The sequence below is a fragment of the Anabrus simplex genome, chromosome 5, assembly GCF_040414725.1.
Source record: "Anabrus simplex isolate iqAnaSimp1 chromosome 5, ASM4041472v1, whole genome shotgun sequence".
NCBI classification, from domain to species: Eukaryota; Metazoa; Arthropoda; class Insecta; order Orthoptera; family Tettigoniidae; genus Anabrus; species Anabrus simplex.
Genome location: NC_090269.1, coordinates 400,177,655 through 400,195,832, shown reverse-complemented (window position 1 = coordinate 400,195,832; position 18,178 = coordinate 400,177,655). Strand labels below are relative to the sequence as shown.

The 18,178-nt window shown below is 41.0% G+C and overlaps 1 protein-coding gene across 1 annotated transcript in view; it reads right to left on the bottom strand.

The window, feature by feature from the left end:
• Positions 1-18,178, bottom strand: part of LOC136875003 (suppressor of lurcher protein 1) — a 1,553,195-nt gene that overhangs the window by 70,952 nt on the left and 1,464,065 nt on the right. The gene's annotated exons all lie outside the window — the stretch shown is intronic.

Sequence of the window (18,178 nt, the reverse complement as noted above, 5' to 3'; positions counted from 1 at the left end):
ATAATAACAGGTGTTCCAAAGATAACGAAATCAGACCTTCTCTGACTAGCCTCCAGATTCTCTTTGACAATATCAAACACACACAATATAATAAGATGAAATCAGCTATGTATTTTAAGCAGATATATATGTCTTTAGTTTTTGTCGGCGGAAGCTCAGGAAAATTTCTGTCAGCTTCAGTTAAATGCTCTACCTAAACCATTCCCATGAACAGACAGCATAAGTTAATTTTAAGACACAAATCCCGCACATTTACGTAGACGAGCGACGTGGGTTCCACCGTCCAGACCTTCTGATAGAATGTGTCAATGTAGGTGGAGTGGATTCTTTTATACCCTCTGAGGGGACGCTACCCTCACTATGAAGCTCGGTGGGGCAATCTTCGAACTCCACTTCCCCTGGACCAATTTTCTTGGAAATTTATTCCACCAATTCAGACAGAATTATAATTCATTATGGTGTTAATTTTATATTATTTCCGTCCTTGCAACGGGCGTAATAAATATATTTCCGGCCTGGAAAAGCGCGGCCTTTCTTCAGAGATGACCTCGGCACGTGTCGCAAATCGGCGAGTAGAACGCCAACTTTCCTCCAGGCTTAATTGCATTTATATTCACCCTGTGGATTCTGTCTTCATGTAAGGTCTATTAATAATTTCAATCCTTTATTCCTGGATTAACCCTGTCGCCAAAATCTGTCGTTATGAAGGATTTTCTAAAATTGCTAAATTAGTCAGTACTCGATATCAACAGAAGTGTCCCGGCATTTCACGAGAGGGTAGCTCGCTTATCACGATGAGTTCTGTTCCCACGGAGGGAGCGAGACTCTTGAAATACAGCATGGCTACTCTCAAAAAAAGTGATTTGTAGCTGAAATAAATGTCTGCAATTATTTTTTTTTCGTAGAATTATTGGTTCAATATTAATAGTCCATTTAGAATTTTCAATTACTTTATATGTAGTAATTTCTACTGACGATGACAGGCTTATGTACTAGTTTATTCTAACTTCCCTAATTATAGATTTGCCACTAGGACAAAGCATACTTCATTATTCAATACACAACTTACCATCAGTGCTTAACAGGTCATAAATATGCTATCTAATAAATCATATTAACAGAAATATGAGCATTATAATATTCGTGGTTTTGAAATTTTGGCATTAGCGCGAAGATCGACAATATTATTGTATCAGAGCCTCCATAGACAGCTAAGGATCGATATTTATTAAGTATACTCAAAAACTCTACTTCGATGGTCGCCGGAGTTGCGAGATGTTTGAGTAACAGCGGTGGTACGCAGATAAAGTCCTTGCTTGGACTTCTTACGTATTTTCTTACAAATGAATCCTGGAATATAAAGATTATTTCACATACAATACAAAAATGAAGTAAGAAACAAAGAGTACGCAACACACGATACTATTGACTGTATACATCGTTTCTCAAAATTAATATTGAATTGCGGGTAGCAGCTACCTCTATGTTTGCCAACAGATGTATTTCTATGTCTAATTAATTCCAAAACTGGGATAAGATTGTCGAAATTTTTTACCGGACCCCCACCATCAAGCTTGTGACAAATATATTTTGCAGTCCATATTATTGTTTAGAATACGAAACTGTAGGGTCATAAATACTCTTAATTTTTAAATCCATTTCGTGATGAAGATGATGTTTAAAGGGGCCTAACATCTAGGTTATCTGCCCCGAATGGTACGAAATGAGACGAAATGTAATGACAATTTAAAATTCCAAAATTCATCTACTGATCATAATTCAAAACTTAATGATGAAGAATGAATGAATGAATGAATGAATGAATGAATTAATTAATTAATTAATTAACTAATATGAATGTAAAATAATAAGCTGTTCAACACACAATATTCAAAGTTAAACAAATTCCGAAATCAATACACTGACTTGAATTCGAAAATACGACGATGAACAATGATTATGAACTTCAAACAATCTCTGGATCCGACCCGAAAAGCCCCACCTTCCCAGAATCTAACTGCAAACAATGGTATATTCTGGCCAAGGGGCTGATTCCAAAGCACAGTCCTAAATCGATGATGCTTGTTGACTAAAGGAGTCCAAAATCCAGGTTAACTGCCCTTAATAGCGGTACTTATCGCTAGTAAAGTAGAACCATGGTATTTCCAATGTAGTGGTACTAATCATAAGTAACGTAGACTCACGGTGTTCCGCACATTGTGGTACTTCTCATAGGTAACGCAGACCTACGGTGTTTCTCACATAATGGCGCCACTCATAGGCAACGCAAACCCATGGTGTTCCTCACATAGTAGTACTAATCACAGGGAAGGTAGACCCATGGCGCCGCTCATTTAGTTGTACTAATCATAGGCAATACCCAGACCCGAGGGGTTCCTCGAAACTCAAACCCACGATGTTCACAATCAGATGATGAAACATCCCAGCGAGTGTAGCCTCTTTTTTTCTTTTCCTTGTGGTATTCCAACCGAATCTGGACAGAGGAGAGCCCCCGTCATAATGGCGGGCACACGGTTACTGTAAACCTATAGTGATACACACACAGGCCCATGGTATTCCTCACATAGCGGTACTAATCGCAAGAGAAGTCAACTCATTGTGTCCCTCGCGTGATAGTACAAATCATAGGTAAAGTCATGGTTCAAAATTCAGCCTCCCTTGGTCGCCCCTTTTAGTCGCCTCTTAAGACAGGCAAGGGATAGCGTAGCTGTATCTTTTGTCTACGTTCCCCACCCTCAAGGGGTAAATCCCTACTTTCGGTTGACCAGAATGCGATTCGAATCACACAGTAGGGTCAATGATTATTCCGTTCTTGTTTTACGGTTTAAAGGCTAGGGGCTTCTCAGGGTGCATGCACCTGATGTATGCACTGTGCACAGTGCAAAAGACGACTTCGCTTGGTTGACCAGAGTGCAGACCCCCACTCCTCGATTTGGAGCAATAGCGCTCTCTTTCCCCACGCCTGCCTTGCTCGCTCCCCCTGTCTCCCTCTTCCTCTCTTGCTCCGTAGCGCTCCAAATCCGAGCCGAGCTTAGCCGAGTAGCCCAGAGACGAAGCGTTGGTCCGAGCTGAGTCGAGTGGAACCGATTCACTGTGCACAGGAATTCTGCGCCGCTGTTTGCAGGCGTGAGAATTTGGGCGTTTGAGAGACCCTGGCTAGCGGATCTTTTCGTCTGGTGTTTTCTTTAACCGCCAATCCAATCTTTTCCTCGTGGACCATAATTATATGCTCGTTCTTTGAGGGCACAGGCCATCATGTGTCGACTCTTCCTTAAATCATCTTCGAATCGACAAGCAACCAAGTTATGGGCAAGTGTTGCGTGCTCACTGTGGCAACCCAGACGGAGGGTGTTGTCCTGGGACCTGCCCGGTAGGGACCGAACTGCGACAACGTTAGCTGTCATCTTGATTGCTTCCCGCTTTTTGGAACATGAACGACCATAGTGACCATATATCCACTTATTAGGTAGCTGTATTCGTTAAATAATGCGACACACTTGCCCCTTTTGCCAGTGGAAAAAATCGTATTCTCCCAACACGGTATGAAACTTCCTGGTATCAGGAAATCGAGTGTGACTGTTGATTAGCTTAGCCTCTTCAATGCCAAGTTGATTCAAGCAATCATAAGCTACACTACCAAGCACCACGGAAACAGGCTTGGTGTCGGTAAGGCCATCTGTCGGTAAAACTCGGCTCAATCCACAATAGTGTCGACTCAGGATAATTTCGAAAAGGCTAAGAAAGAAATTTTGTCATTTAAACTCGCTGTAAAAGCTATTAGTAGATTAACCACTTTGTTCGAACTGGCCCAGGAATATCCTTGGCAATAATCTACTTTCCTTCCACAATACTTGTACTTTGAGAATGAGTTATTTACAGCGTATCACAATCTGTGTCAGAAATTTTTCATGTAACTTAGATTTCTTTAAAACAGTAATTTTGGACCAGAGTGACATATCCAGTAAACCAAACACATACAGTATGAAGGGCTTATTTCCAAAATAACGCATCTCCAAGAAATGATATTTTAGCAGCTACATCACTTCAAACAAGTCCGACACGTTGACTGAATGGTCAGCGTACTGGCCTTCGGTTCATAGGGTCCCGAGTTCGATTCCCGGCCGGGTCGGGGATTTTAACCTTCGTTGGTTAACTCCAATGGCCCGGGGGCTGGGTGTTTGTGCTGTCCCCAACATCCCCTTAACTCACACAGCACATATAACGCTATCCTCCACCAGAAATGAAATGGCGTATGGCTTTTAGTGCCGGGAGTGTCCGAGGACAAGTTCGGCTCGCCAGATGCAGGTCTTTTGATTTGACACCCGTAGGCGACCTGCGCGTCGTGATGAGGATGAAATGATGATGAAGACGACACATACACCCAGCCCCCATGGCAGCGAATTTAACCAATGATGGTTAAAATTCCCGACCCTGCCGAGAATTGAACCCGGGACTCCTGTGACCAAAGGCCAGCACGCTAACCATTTGGCCATGGAGCCGGACATCCTCCACCACAATAACACGCAGTTACCTACACATGGCAGATGCCACTCACCCCCATCAGAGGGTCTGCCTTACATGGGCTGCAGTCGGCTAGAAATAGCCACACGATATTATTATTATTATTATTATTATTATACTTCAAACAAAACACGCTTGCCATGCTGGCTAAAATCCTAGTGCAAAGAATACCATCAAAATGGCGGGCAGTTTCCTCGATTTACGTCACTTTGGAACTAAAGGGGGGCTGGAAATGCTGATTATCAGGATCGGCGTAGGCTAGGTTACGTTGTAGGTGCTAAAACTTTAAAATAAAATGCTTAATGATATATTTAATCAACTACTTCACAAATTATGTATTTATTCACAATTTATGAATTTCAAAATGCTTATCATATGAAGAGAAAATAAAAATGCCTACAGTACACAAGAACTTAAAATTAATTTAGCAAAACCTAACATATGACAAACAAACTTGATTGTCTTGAGTTACATCTCGTATTTTAGAACACATACAAGTTTGGGAAATAATTGTTTGGAAGGACCTATTGGTCCATGCACTTTACGTTTGTCTGTATTTTTCTGCCATTTTGCTGGTATTCGTTCCCTTTTCCGCACGTAATGATTTGCCTGTCTCTCAACTACTTCATTACACGTCGCCATTTGCCACTATTACAGGAAACCTTAGAGAAATAACGAAACCACGAGCGAAAGAGCAGAGTCCCGCCACAATCGGAAAGCGGTCACGTGATATGCTCGCCCGTGGCTATTGGTCGTGTGGAGTTGCGGCACTTTGGAAATATAAACAGCTGAGAAGTGCATCAGTTTGGAGATAAATACAACTTTTAGGTGCCACTTAAACCAGTGCGACTCATTGACTGAATGGTCAGCGTTGATGCCTTCGGTTCAAAGGGTCCCGGGTTCAATTCCTGGCCGGATCGGGGATTTTAATCAAGTCCGATTAATACTTCTGATCCGGGGACCGGGTATTTGTGTTTGTTCCAACACTTTCCTCTTCATATTCAGACAACACACTACACTACCAACCAGCACAGAAACACGCAATAGTGATTACATCCCTCCACATAGGGTTGGCGTCAGGTGGGGCAATCAATCAATCAATCAATCAATCAATCAATCAATCAATCAATCAATCAATCAATCAATCAATCAATCAATCAATCAATCAATCAATCAATCAATCAATCAATCAATCAATCAATCAATCAATCAATCCTGATCTGCTTTTAGGGCAGGTCGCCCAGGTGGCAGATTCCCTATCTGTTGTTTTCCTAGCCTTTTCCTAAATGATTTCAAAGAAATTGGAAATTAATGAACGTCTCCCTTGGTAAGTTATTCCAATCCCTAACTCCCCATCCTATAAATGAATATTTGTCCCAGTTTGTCCTCTTGAATTCCAACTTTATCTTCATATTGTGATCTTTCCTACTTTTATAAACGCCAGTCAAACTTATTCGTCTACTAATGTCATTCCACGCCATCTCTCCGCTGACAGCTCAGAACATACCATTTAGTCGAGCAGCTCTTCTTCTTTCTCTCAATTCTGCCCAACCCAAACTTTGCAAACAGGGCAAAATCCACATGTGCGACACAGTTCGCACCCGCGACCCCACACATGTGAGAAAAGCGGTAGTAGAAGAAGAAGAAGATGCCACTTTAACCAAGACATACTCCACTTTGGAAATAAATACGTTTCCACATGATAAAGAACTATTGCGTGAATACATTCCCATCTTCAGCTTGAAATCCGAAATGCGTCACTTTAGAAATAAGCCCTTTAAAAGAAAACAGAAGATTACTAGGTAGAGCTCAATTGTGTTTGTTTTCACGGCGACATTTCCCTATTATACAGAGGATCTATGTAATTCACACGAATAACATTTAGTACTCTGTTCACGCTACACAGCACAACAATTGAAAATCAATAATCGACATATTATAATTATCAACTGAAATAATACCGCGTAATGGTACACACATACATACATACACTCATTTGTAATAATTATTGAAACAGAGAGAAGCGGAAGGTTTTAACACTAATTCAAATATCTAAGCGTTCGATCATTGTTTTGTAACGACTGTTCGTAAATATAATCTGTATATACACTGGCTGACAACAAATTTGAAGCACCCAGGAGGGGAGGAGGAAACAAAATGGAACATCACGTGTTGAGAGGGTATGTGATGTTATTTTAGTGGTTACAAAATCAATTCAGTGGAACTGGACTAGATAAAATGACTGAATTTGTTGCTATATTCCTAGAAAATAGATCTCAGGGAATTAGTGTACGCGAAGGTTTATCTGACCATTTAATAATTAAGAGGGGAATTTCTCAAGGCAGTATTATTAGACCTTTATGTTTCCTTATATACATAAATGATATGAGTAAAGAAGTGGAATCAGAGATAATGACTTTTTGTGGATGATGTCATTCTGTATAGAATAATAAGTAAGTTACAAGATTGTGAGCAACTGCAAAATGACCTCGATAATGTTGTGAGAAGAGCCTCCCTGGCTCAGACGGCAGCGCGTCGGCCTCTCACCGCTGGATGCCGTGATTCAAAACCCGGTCACTCCATGTGAGATTTGTCCTGGACAAAGCGGAGGTGATTATTTGTAAAATGATGATGCTTATTGTTTAAATGGGCCTAACATCTCGGTCATCGGCCCCTAATGGTACGAAATGTAATGACAAATTAAAAGTCCAAAATCCTCTACTGACCAGAATTCAAAACGTGAGGACGAAAAATGAATTGATGGATATGAATTTAAAACAAAGATTAGATCCGACCCGCAATGCCTCACATTCACAGAAACTGACGTAAAACAATAGTATTACTGACTAAGGGACTGTTTCTATAGCGTAATACTGAATCGATGATGCTTGTAGTCTAGAGTCCAAAATCCATGTCATCGGCCCCTCATAATGGTACTTATCACTAGGAAAGCAGAACCATGGTATTTGTCATATTGCGGTACTAATCAAAAGTAGCGTAGACTCGTGGTATCCCACACATTATGGTACTAATCACAGATAAAGAAATTCGCACATGTAATACAGACCTATGGTGTTTCGCACATTGCGGCGCCATTTACAGGCAACGCAAACCTATGGTGTTCATCACATAAGTTTACTAACCACAGGGACTCGTACTATCCCGTGATGCTCCTCATATAGTGGGTACTAATCATAGGCAAGACAGAATCATGGTATCGCTCATATAGGGGTACTAATCACAGGTACTGTAAAAGCCGGAAACGCACTCTGTTGCTACTAAGCACAAACCTATTCTGTACCTAACATAGTGGGACTACGCGCAAGAAAAAGCGACCCATAGTATTCCCTGCGTGGTGGTACTAATCACAAGTAGCTTCATGGTTCTAATACAATCATCGACCGGCTCCGTGGCTAAATGGTTAGCGTGCTGGCCTTTGGTCACAGGAGTACCGGGTTCCATTCCCGGCAGGGTCGGGAATTTTAACCATAATTGGTTAATTCCGCTGGCACTGGGGCTGGGTGTATGTGTCGTCTTCATCATCATTTCATCCTCATCACGACGCGCGGGTCGCCTACGGGAGTCAAATCAAAAGACCTGCATCTGGCGAGCCGAACTTGTCCTTGGGCACTCCCGACATTAAAAGCCATACGCCAATACAATCATCCTTTGGTCGCCTCTTATAGTCGCCTCTTATGGCAGGCAGGGGATACCGTGGGTGTATTCTCCGTCTGCGTCCCCCACCCACAGGGGGTTGTGTGTTTGGCAAGCGAGATGTATTTTATTTCCCTCAAGTCCGCCGGAAAGCCGGTTAAGACCCCCTATCCGCCACCTGGAACGCGCCACGTGGGAGTATCACCTCTCCCCCTGCTACGCCAGCGTAGTAGGTTCGTGAATTATTTGTAAAATATCTCATGAACTTCCATTAAGCGATTTAGTGAAGATGTCGCTTCGGAAGGTAGCCTACTCTAAACGGACAGAGGTCATTTTCAGGATTACATTCCAGAAGACAATGTTCCTACGTAATGGTAAATCCTTTGACTATCATATTAGAGCGAGTTCTGCCTAAGAATTGCTGCATATTATTTATTAGGTTTCGCCGGCCGTCCGGTGTAGGAGAATCGTACCTTTATCTTACCCGGAGGTCTCGGGTTCGATTCTCGTCCAGGTCAGGGACTTTTACCTTGATCTAAGGGCTGATTCGAGGTCGACTCAGCCTACGTAGTTACATTTAAGAAGCCATCTAACGGTGAGATAGCCGCCTTGGTCTAAAAAGACAAGAATAGTGGCCAAGAGGAATCTTCATGCCAATACACGTCACCACCTAATCTGCAGGCAGCGGTCGTTTCTGGGCTGCTGTGCCATGGGTTTTTCCACTGTTGAAAGTCATATGCCAAGTTTTTCATCTCCGAATATTTATTTTCTTGGATATTGTCCAACATTTGATATTTTTCCCTCGCTCTTCCTCGTTTGCCTTTCACCATTCCTTCTATTCCTTCTTTCTGTAAACAGTCATTCCTCAAACAATGTCCGATCCAGTTCAGTTTTCTCCTTCTAATGATTTGCAACATACTTCGTTCTTCTCCCACTCTTCGTAACACCTCCCCATTCCTTACTCTGTCTTCCCATTTCATTCGTTCTATTCTCCTCCATACCCACATCGCTAGTGCTTCCAATCTTCTCTCATCTTCTTTTCTCAATGTCCAAGTCTCTGCACCATACAGCGCTATGCTCCGAATATAACACTTAGCAAGTGCTTTCCTCAAATCTTTGTTTAGTGGTCCACAAAGTATATAATTTTCACTTCGCTATCCACATCGCCCGATCCATGGCATTATTTGGAGTTATACCTACGAAGTATACACCATCCTTCAGAGCATCAAGCGATTGTTTCTTCGGCTACTCTCGCTGTCACTGGCTCTCAGGATTCGATTCCAAAGCTATCTTCGCAATTGAAGTGCCATTGCTGTGCAATCCATGACCATATCACCTGAGAAGAGTCTATCTCATTTTGTCGAGTAATGGAGCCACATCAAACGCCACCTGGTCGACACCTGATTGATTGATTGGAACGCCATCCTCACATGCTGGTTTCTAATATAGTCCAACTTAATGACACACTTTACCGATAGAAGCACCTGTATTTCCATAATATGTACTGTATGTGTTGTTCATGTTTCTTTGTAACAGGCCATCATGCCGTCCCGTACAATCACTTCACATCACTATAGTGCACGACTGTGCATTCTGCTACTACTACCGTACAGCGTACAATAAATTAATAAATTAATTATACTACTGTCCGCCTGCGTGCTGTAGTGGTTAGTGTGATTAGCTGCCACCCCCGGAGGCCCGAGTTCGGTTTCCGGCTCTGCCACGAAATTTGAAAAGTGGTACGAGGGCTGGAACGGGGTCCACTCAGCCTCGGGAGGTCAACTGAGTAGAGGTGGGTTCGATTCCCACCTCAGCCATCCTGGAAATGGTTTTCAGAGGTTTCCCACTTCTCCTCCAAGGAAATGCCGCGATGGTACCTAACTTAAGGCCACGGCCGCTTCCTTCCCTCTTCCTTGTCTATCCCTTCCAAACTTCCCATTCCTCACCAAGGCCCCTGTTCAGCATAGCAGGTGAGGCCGCCTGGGCGAGCTACTGGACGTTCTCCCCAGTTGTATCCAACGACCCAATGTCTCACGCTCCAGGACACTGCCCTTGAGGCGGTAGAGGTGGGATGCCTCGCTGACTCCGAGGGAAAAGCCAACCCTGGAGGGTAAATAGATAAAGAAAGAAGAAATATACTACTAGAGTCAGTAAGTTCGTGGACTGACGCTAACAGTTCAAGGATCACGTAGTCCTTAAACCTGCTTTTTTCGCGTCTTTTTCTTGTCGTGATAAGTTTTTGATCATTTCTTCTTCTTCTTCTTCTCAATCTGTTTACCCTCCATGGTCGGCTAATCACACTAACCACTACACCACAAAGGCGGACTTTGAGCATTTGTTTACAAACTATATTCGTAACCCACGCCAACAAAATAGTTTTACATTGTTTATTTTCAGTAGTAATTTTTTGTTGCATAATTGGTCCCTTATTGCGTTAGAAGTTTGGATATCACTTTTACACTAAATAGACCTAAGACGTATTTACCTCGAAAGGAATGTCATAAAAATTCCAAGGCAAACGCCCTGACTAGGAAACTGAAGTTCATTGTAGATGTCTTTTTTACCTGCTGTCGGCAGCCATGAACATTTTTTTTCCCGTGGATTCTCAATTTTACACCAGGCAAAATCTGAGCCTGTAAATTAACCAACGCCACGGCCACATCCTTGCCACTCCTAGCCCTTTCCTATCCCATCGTCGCTATAGAGCCTATCTATGTCGGTGCGACGATAAGCCAATTGTTAAAACAGATGTCTATTAAAAGTATTAAAATTATTTGAATAAATAGAATGAATCGGGTTTTAACTGCCCAAAAATAATAAATTTACAAACATTTTTAAAATTAATGAAATGCATTTTAATTTCTTATTGACAAGTCAATTTATATTATGATACAGTGTTTTTCTTTAATATTGTCCTGTAGGCTGAACCTTAGAGGTATCCCTAGTATTAGTATTTCCAGCTAACTGCTCAAGTCGATCAGATCCAGAGATAAACTTAGTGTGGAACACTAAAACTCTCAAGAGCCACCAGTTTTAAGTGCATGATGGAAAGAAAATAATAGATGATCGCCATACTGTGGGGCTATTGGATTAAGGGTAGATTATTAAAATAAATAAAATAAATAAATGGTAATAAATAAATGGTAAATAAAAATGTAAACAGACTCTGGGATGGGTTTAAAGCAATTGTTGAGGAATGTGAAAATAGGTTTGTACCTTTAAAGGTGGTAAGGAATGGTAAAGATCCACGTTATTATAACAGAGAAGTAAAGAAACTAAGAAGGAGGTGCAGGTTGGAATAAAATAGAGTTAGAAATGGTTATGGAAGTAAGCAGAAATTGAAGGAACTTACTTTTTTTTGTGGGTTTTTTTCTAGGGGCTTTACGTCGCACCGACACAGATAGGTCTTATGGCGACGATGGGATAGGAAAGGCCTAGCAGTTGGAAGGAATCGGCCGTGGCCTTAATTAAGGTACAGCCCCAGCATTTGCCTTGTGTGAAAATGGGAAACCACGGAAAACCATCTTCAGGGCTCCCGATAGTGGGATTCGAACCTACTATCTCCCGGATGCAAGCTCACAGAAGGAACTTACTAGGATATTGAATCTAGCAAAGAAGTCAGCTAAGGATAACATGATGGCAAGCATAATTGATGGTCATACACATTTTAGTGAAAAATGGAAGGGTATGTATAGGTAATTTAAGGCAGAAACAGGTTCAAAGAAGGACATTCCAAGAATCATTAATGAACAACGGGAGTGTGTATGCGAGGATCTTCAAAAAGCAGAAGTATTCAGTCAGCGGTATGTAAAGATTGTTGGTTACAAAGATAATGTCCAGATAGGGGTTGTGAGTAATACTAAAGAAGTATTAAAATTTACCTATGATAACAATGACATTTACAGTAAGATACAAAAGTTGAAAACTAGGAAAGCAGCTGAAAGTGATAAGATTTCTGGGGATATACTAAAGACAATGGGTTGGGATATAGTACCATATCTGAAATACTTATTTGATTATTGTTTGGTTGAAGGAGCTATGGAGAGTTGCTAGAGTAGCCCCTGTGTACAAAGGAAAGGGTGATAAACATAAAGCTGAAAATTACAGGCCAGTCAGTTTGACATGCATTGCATGTAAATTTTGGGAAAACATTCTTTCTGATTATATTAGACACTAGCTGATGTACCCGTGCTTCGCTACGGAATTCTACATTGTATACAGAATTCTAGGTTAGGTAGTGTACACGTTGTGAGCAAGATTGTCTTACATTGTATAGCTCTTAACGTTACCCTAGAAACGCGACGGGAGGTCACCAAACATCTTTTCTCATATGAAGACTGAGGAAATTTTCACTGTAATGGCAGACATAATTTTTCACCATCAGCTACAATCAGGTTGGAATGTTTTCATTATAACGCCTTTTTACATCCTCTGAAAAACTGTCTTTAGTGGTTTTCCCAACTGAAATGAACATACAATGACGTCAAGAGGAATGGCGCGATTAAAAGCAATGCTTTCATAATACGAAATACTCGTTCAAATGAAACACCACACATTTTCTCACTTTTAACGAACAAGACTACGTTGCCTATCTAACTGTCCAAATTTCCAGACCTGGATGACCAAACCGCAGACAGCCGTGATCCGCGAACACTCTTCGGCGGGGAGAGTGTCGAATAGTGGAGACTCCCAGGGCAAAAACTATGCCCAATTACTATTATGTTTCCTAGGAGAACCCGATGAGTCGGATAATATCAATTCACTACACTGGTGGCGGTAAAATCTATCTGACTTGAAGGCAAATTTATTTTTCCTCCAAGCTAGAAGAGAAACCCCCTCTTCACTGCTAGTTTGGAATAAATTGAATGTAGAATTTAATAAAAGTGAAGGGAATGAAGCTTTTCTTAAGAAATGGCTCTTTTCAGAGTTGAATTTTGAGTTATTTAGTGAATATTGTGGTGGTATAATTTGGAAAAGGCCTAAATTGTTATTCTAGACCAGGCCAAACTACTACTACCACTACTACTACTACTACTACTACTACTACTACTACTACTACTACTACTGTCAATAATTGACAGGAATTGCACATTTGGTGCACATGTAAAGGCAGTAACCCAAAAGGCAGAGAAGAAGGCATCGGCATTAGCCAGACTTATGCCTAACATCGGGGGACCAAGAACAGTTAACAGACAGATTATGTGCTCTGCAGTATATTCCATTTTACTTTATGCTGCACCTATCTGGCACAATGCACTCAGGAAGAAGATTCACCGAAGAGCTATGGAAAGAGTACAGAGGAAAATGCTGCTCAGAGTTACCTGTGCATATCGAACTGTTTCGACAGCAGCTTTACAAGTTGTAGCTGCCAGTATTCCCATTGACCTCCTCGTTGTAGAGAGAAAACTTTGGCATGAAAGGGGTGCAACTATATCTGCTGAGGAAAAGAAAGCCTCGAGGAACCAACTCTTACTAGACTGGCAAGACCGATGAGATGGCACAACCGATGTTGGCCAATGGACAAAAAAGCTAATACCCAACATAGGAGACTGGCTTAAATGTAGACATCGGCAGGTAGATTACTATCTGTCACAGATCCTGACAGGACATGGAAGATTCGGCGTATACGCCATGAATATGGGAAAGACGCAGGGAGATGGTTGTTGGTACTGTTCTGAAAGGGATACAGTAGAACACACCTTTTTCTACTGTGTTCGATGGGAAGAAGCCTGCCAACAACTTGGCCGACAACTCACGCCAGGGAATCTGGTTCAGATTATGTTAGAGAGCCCGTTTGCCTGGAACACAGTAAAGGCAATGGCGACAAGCATTATGGGGATGAAGGAGAAAGAAGAGAAAGGAAGAACTTAATAACATCACTCCATTCTGATGTGATGCCGACAAGCAGTTCCAGAATGGTCTGAGTGAAGAGGGCAGGGGTTTTTAGTTGGTGGAAATCCAACTCCCACACAGAGTGGTGTCTTTAAAAGATTTTCCCCTGCCATAACAAAAAAATACTACTACTACTACTACTACTACTACTACTACTACTACTACTACTACATGGAAGATTCGGCGTATATGCCATGAAGATGGGAAAGACGCAGGGAGATGGTTGTCGGTACTGTTCTGAAAGGGATACAGTAGAACACACATTTTTCTACTGTGTTCGATGGGAAGAAGAACGAAGGAAAGCCTGCCAACAACTTGGCCGACGACTCACGCCAGGGAATCTGGTTCAGATTATGTTAGAGAGCCCGTTTGCCTGGAACACAGTAAAGGCAATGGCGACAAGCATTATGGGGATGAAGGAGAAAGAAGAGAAAGGAAGAACTTAATAATATACATCATTCCATTCTGATGTGATGCCGACAAGCAGTTCCAGAATGGTCTGAGTGAAGAGGGCAGGGGTTTTTAGTTGGTGGAAATCCAACTCCCACACAGAGTGGTGTCTTTAATAGATTTTCCCCTGCCATAACAAAAAACAACTACTACTGCTACTACTACTACTACTACTACTACTACTACTACTACTACTACTAAGTGAGGCTCCGCCTTAAGTATGCACACTGCCCATTCAAAACAGCGCGTCAGAGTAGGGATCGAATAGCTGAAATACTATGATGATCCAGTGTGTTACGTACCAGATGTATTAGAAAATGTATGAACCAGAGGAATGGCATGCTAATGAAGAAAGTTTCCTAACTCCCCGGCTATTTCCCGCCAATATTCAATCAGGCTGTTATAAACCTACTCGGTACGCAGCAGTAATCCCATCTATCGGAGTTGAGAGGCAGCATAAGAGACAAAGAACACCACAGTAAATAATGGTCAATGTAATGTTATTGTTGATCAATGTTATGCACTTTCGATATTATAGGCCTTCACATTTCGTTTTTTCCGACTCTGAAATACCACTCTTATCATAGTTGGTACGGTAAAACTGAATAAAAGATAAATGATCGGAAATTGTACTTTTCGATAGGACCAATAACATTGGTATTTAAAAATTACATTTTAAGCACCTTCCCCTAAACTACAATTTCATCGAGGGTGAATAAAATTGTTTATAGCTTACACTGTATTTTCTTATTCCCCGACTCTATATACCGATTTTCATTCAATTCTGTTAACCCATTTTCTAGTGGCTCGGCGTCGATATAGACTTAGCAACAAAAATACAAATTCATGAATACCTGTGTTATCATAGCCGGTACGGAAAAAATGTATAAAACATAAATGGTCGGAAATTGAATTCTCTATCACTTTGGTTATGTAGTATTTATCGATACAACTAATAATATAAATATTTGAGAATTACATTTAGGCCTTCCCTTAAACTACCATTTCACACAGTGTAAATAAAATTACTTATAGCTTAAATTGTAGTGCCTCGTTTTCCGACTTTGCATACCAATTTTCAATGCAACATGACCACTAATAACGTAAATATTTAAAAATAGAATTTTAGGCCATCCCTAAACTACCATTTCCTCGGCGTGAATAAAGTTATTCATAGGCTAGATTGTAGCGACATATTCCTCAACTCTGAATACCAAATTTTATGAAGATATGACTATTAAAAACATAAATATTTGAAAATTAAATTTTAGGCCTTCCCCTAAACTACCATTTCACTCAGCGTGAATAAAATTATTTATGGCCTAGATTGTAGCGACTTATTCCCCGACTTTGGATACCGATTTTCATTAAATTCTCTTTGGCCGTTTTCTAGTGATGCGTGTACATACATACATACATAAATACAGACAGACAGACAAAAATTACGGAAAAGAAAACAAGGGCATTTCCTGGTTACTGTAGACATGACCGATACAGAAATACCATTCTTTTAAAATTCTGAGCAATGTACAGACAAAACTTCTTATTTTATATATATAGATGTTTGTGAAATTAATAACTGGTTTGACAGAAGGCAGTTTGGGTTTAGGAAAGGTTATTCCACTGAAGCTCAGCTTGTAGGATTTCAGCAAGATATAGCGGATATCCTGGATTCAGGAGGCCAAATGGACTGTATCGCGATTGACCTACCTAAGGCATTTGATAGGGTAGATCATGGAAGACTACTGTCAAAAATGAATGCTATTGGACTAGGAAAAAGAGTGACTGAAAGGGTGGCTATATTTCTAGAAAATAGAACTCAGAGAATTAGAGTAGGCAAAGCTTTGTCTGACCCTGTAATAATTAAGAGGGGAGTTCCTGAAGGCAGTATTACTGGACCTCTATGTTTTCTTATATATATATCAATGAAATGTGTAAAGAAGTGGAATCAGAGATAAGGCTGTTTGCAGATGATGTTATTTCGTACAGAGTAATAAATAAGTTACAAGATTGTGAGCGGCTGCAGGGTGAACTCGACAGTGTTGTGCGTTGGACGGTGGGCAATGGTATGATGATAAACGGGGTTAAATGTCAGGTTGTGACTTTCACAAATAGGAAAATTCCTCTCAGTTTTAATTACTGTGTTGATGGGGTGAAAGTTCCCTTTGGGGATCATTGTAAGTACCTAGGTGTTAATATAAGGAAAGACCTTCATTGGGGTAATCATATAAATATGATTGTTAATAAAGGGTACAGATCTCTGCACATGGTTATGAGGGTATTTAGGGGTTGTAGTAAAGATGTAAAGGAGAGGGCATTTAAGTCTCTGGTAAGACCCCAACTAGAGTATGGTTCCAGTGTATGGGACCCTCACCAGGATTACTTGATTCAAGAAGTGGAAAAATCCAGAGAAAAGCAGCTCGATTTGTTCTGGGTGATTTTCGACAAAAGAGTAGCGTTACAAAAATGTTACAAAGTTTTGGCTGAGAAGACTTGGGAGAAAGGAGACGGGCTGCTCGATTAAGTGGAATGTTCCGAGCTGTCAGTGAAGAGATGGCGTGGGAGGACATCAGTAGACGAATAAGTTTGAGTGGTGTCTTTGAAAGTAGGAGAGATCACAATATGAAGATAAAGTTGGAATTCAAGAGGACAAACTGGGGCAAATATTCATTTATAGGAAGGGGAGTTAGGGATTGGAATTACTTACCAAGGGAAATGTTCAATAATTTTCCAATTTCTTTGCGATCATTTAAGAAAAGGCTAGAAATGCAACAGATAGGGAATCTGCCACCTGGGCGACTGCCCTAAATGTAGAACAGTAGTGATTGATGATTAAATGGTGTCAAAATATGTAAAAATAACAAGATTGGGTGCCACCTGCAAAACAAGTGCAGGAATAATTAACTCGGTATAGGGCAACGAGCAACTCCCTCTCCCAAGGCGACGGTCATCAGGCGGACGAAGCTCCAGACTTACTTTACAACCTTACCTGTTGCTGTTTACCCCTGAAATTAAATTTGGGTATCATGCCAGGATCATTCTTACTCCACTGATACAGGATTCACTGAAAGTTTCATTCCAAGACTTTACTCCCATAACCTAATTTTAGCCCGCGCGTGTACAAACACAGTTAACTGATGCTTCTCTCTGATCCTATCAATCCCTCGCACTATTTCACTCACAACGCATCATGGAAAACTACGCGCTCAACGAGCTACTTTAATGGCAGAAAGACATCCCGAGTGAGGAGGTTGAAAGCAACGAGGTAGGATGGATAGAATAAAAAAATCAAGGAGGTTGGGTGGTTAAGAAACATACGGGCGCGTCTCTAGCTAATGAACAAATGTTCATTAAATGTATCCTATGTCGGAAAACATTCGGAACACAGCGTATGTCCATATACAATTTTTGCTTCAAATGATCGTTCCAACCACATCAATGAATATGGACCATTCCCCTGGGGAACCTAGTATAATGGTAACATACGATTTTCAACTGGAGAATGAACTATGTAAATATGCCAAAATCCGCAACTATTTATAATCTATAATGACCTAAGAGATGCAAATTCAAAATACTACGATTAGAACAACATTTGTTTTAAATATACTGCTGCAGTAGCGCTCGTTTGTCGCTGAAA